Consider the following 3,139-nt stretch of genomic DNA (forward strand, 5'->3'; position numbering starts at 1 on the left):
TCTCTCTCTCTCTCACACCTTTATCTTCCATGCTTACACAGAGAAGGTACTCTAAAAGTAATCACCTCTTCAGTGAAAGCAGTTCGTCTCTGTGAACCGTGAGCCTGTGCTGTTGGGAGATTTTGGTGGAGTCGGGGGTGAGCTCCCAGCAGTGGTGATTCCGTGGTGATATGATGGGGATGCCACTGCTGATGGCTGGGGTGCACACTGCCTCTTTAAATGCCTTCTGCACAACGTGAGTCAAAATCGTCTTTGGATTTCTTTCGGGTAGCGAAAACAAGTCCTGAAAACAAACGAGCAATAAACCACTCACTGCCATCGAGTTGGTCAAAGTCACCGTGAACTTAGAGGACAGGACAGAACTCTCCCCTGGGTTTCTGAGACTGTACATCTTTATCCAAGTAGAAAGTCTCATCTTTCTCCCAGGAAGCAGCTGGTGGTTTCGAACCACCGAACTTAAGGTTGGGAGCCCAATTTGTAATCTATGATGCCACTGGGGCTCTTTAAAGCATGTACTAGGGTATGCCTTTTGTAACTCTGTGTGTGTGGAGTGTGTGGTGTGTGGTGGGGTAAGGGGATGACACCTCTATTTCATCATGGCTTCATTTGCATTTTTCAATTGACTAATGAATGAGGCCCCCTTTAATGTAATTCTTGGCCATTTTAATGGGTTTATCTTTTGACTTTGGGCCCCTCTGAGGGAGCGAGATGGGAGGGGGCTCTTGGAAAACGAAGGCGTGTGACCTCTGGGTGTGGAGGGTGCTTGGGAGGCCATGTGGGAGGAGTGTGGCAGGGAAGGGGCTGCAGGGTTCTGGGAGGCCCAGCCACAGGAGAGGCAGTGAGATGAGACACTGGGCAGAGGAGCAGTTATCTCTGTCTCTTGCACTCACTCGCTGCCACGTGGTGGACAAGTGCTTTGATTTCTATCATTGTCGAATGGAAAGAAGCACATTGACTCCGTGGGGTTTTAAGGATCCCTGGTGCCATAGTGGAGTAAGTGTTGGGCTGCTAGCCATGAGGTCCGTAGTTCAAATCCACTAGCTGCTCTGTGGGTGACAGAGGAGGCCATCCTCTCCCGTCAAGAGTTGCAGTCTTGGAAGCCCTATGGAGCACTTGTGCTCTGTGCCACACGCTTGCTACGAATCATGGTCTCGGTGGCAGTAGACTTTGTTTGTTGGGAACAGGGTCGTTGTGAGATTTCAATGAGCGAGAGGTCTGAATAGGGTCTGGCCTCGCCATAGGCAAGAGGAGTGATCTGCTGGCCCCAAGAGCAACAGCCGTTATTAGTAGATTGATTGAGCAGAGAGGCCCGGAACAGCGGCTCCAGAACTTACGCAGCTTTAACAGCAGAATGTCCTGTGAATCCTCTTTGCTTAGACCCTCACATCTTATACATTGACCCTCACCCTCAGAAAGTATTAGCACTTACCCTGCTTCTGCTATCCTGCCCTAAGGACGTCCCAGGCCACAAGCAATAAAACAGAATTCTCTTATTTTGTTCTCACAACATGCTATTTAAGAATTGTAGATTTCCCATGCAGCCAACACAGCTACCATCCTGCTTTTCTGTGTGCCCTGCTTTTGAACAGCAGCTTCTGAGGCAGTGTGCGCAGCCTGCTGTCACAGAGGCTGTCCTAAGGGACCCTGGCGTCAGCCCTTTCCTGCTTTTCCATGTCTCGTCCCTCACCAATCTCTGTTGTCCCTGATCTAGGCTCCAGACAGGGAGGTAAGGTGTCTTGGGAAAATCCAGGGCACTGTGGCTAGGGTCCCCATTGGTCAAGTCATCACATCCAATCACACCAAGTTTCAAAACAAGGAGCATGTGATTAAGACCCTAAGCAGGGCAAGCTCAAGATCGCTGGGGCCAGAAGATATACATCTCCAAGAAGTGGGGTGTCACCAAGTTTAATACTGATGGGTTTGAAGACATGGTGGCTGAGAAGGGCCTCATCTCAGACGGTTGTGGAGTCAGATACATCCCCATTCACGGGCAGCAGTGCCCCGCCTGACCTGGGGCCACCAATAAATCGAACTTCTTATCTACGAAAAAACAAAAACAAAGACACCCCCTGCCCCCCCCCCCAAAAAAAAATTCCCAAGAATGATCAGTTTAGCCTTCTCCCTTGGAGTAAGTGCATTTTACTTATGCTGCAATGAAACCAGTTAACCAGACTTATCTTCCTAAAAATTATGGATATAACTGTGTTCTTCATCTAACCTCACCTTTTTCTTGTGTTTCCCCCCCCCTGAATTGTTTTGTCTACAAGAGGAAAAACGATCCTTGAATTGTCAGCAGATGAGTTCTGATAAATTCATGACCAATCCTCGCCCCAAGATTTGAGAAGTTGAAGGTCTTGCTAGGTGAAGGTCTTCGGGGGGTGAACTTGATCTTGGATCACCATCTGAAAGTGCTACAAGCTCTATTCCCCCTCCATCCTGACTTTGTGTCCCTCAGCATATATTTGGGAAACAAACGCTCCCCAAACCCCTTCTGTTGAGGACTGCAGCTGATCTAGCCCAAGCCATGGAGCGCAGACCACCGCATTTGGCCGACTCTTAACAGCATACGTGAGGTCATCACAGACGTGAGGTCATCACAGAGCAAGTTTACCCCGCTGGCAGGCTGATGGCTAGTCCTTGTAGTACTTTCATGATGACACACGCTCTTCCACATATCTCACACAACAGCATGACTGTGGCCAGAGCTACAGGGATCAATGTGAGGAAACTTTGATAGATACAAAATTGTCCTTCTTGTTGATAACCTGAAACTGGAACCTTCAAACTCTTTGAAAAGGTCCAGATAGTCACTCTTTTAGACTCTGTGAGCCGTGTTCTCTATGGCACCTACTCTGCTTTGCACGGTAGCCCCAAACCAGCTCTGTTCTTGTTGTTGTTAGGGGTGTCCTGTCGGTTCTGACTCATAGGGACTCTGGGTGCCACAGAACCGGGCGCTTGGTGCCATCCTCACAGCTGTTCTTCTATCTGATCCCATTGACGCGGTCACTGTGTCAGTCCCTCTCATCACGGCCCTTCCTCCTTCTCACTGTCCCTCCACTTGACCAAGAACGAGGTCCTTCTCCAGGGACTGGTTTCTCCCGACCACTGATCCAAAGCACGTGAGACGAAGTCTTGCCTC

General features: G+C 49.4%; 1 pseudogene; it reads left to right on the top strand.

Annotated features, from left to right (window-relative positions):
- The first annotated feature begins 1,535 nt into the window (after window positions 1–1,535).
- LOC115867956 lies at window positions 1,536–1,656 on the top strand (annotated as a pseudogene).
- Window positions 1,657–3,139: the final 1,483 nt, after the last annotated feature.

Source organism: Echinops telfairi, unplaced genomic scaffold (genome assembly GCF_000313985.2).
Source record: "Echinops telfairi isolate 266 unplaced genomic scaffold, ASM31398v2 ScPeMD7_7475;HRSCAF=8513, whole genome shotgun sequence".
Lineage (NCBI taxonomy): Eukaryota > Metazoa > Chordata > Mammalia > Afrosoricida > Tenrecidae > Echinops > Echinops telfairi.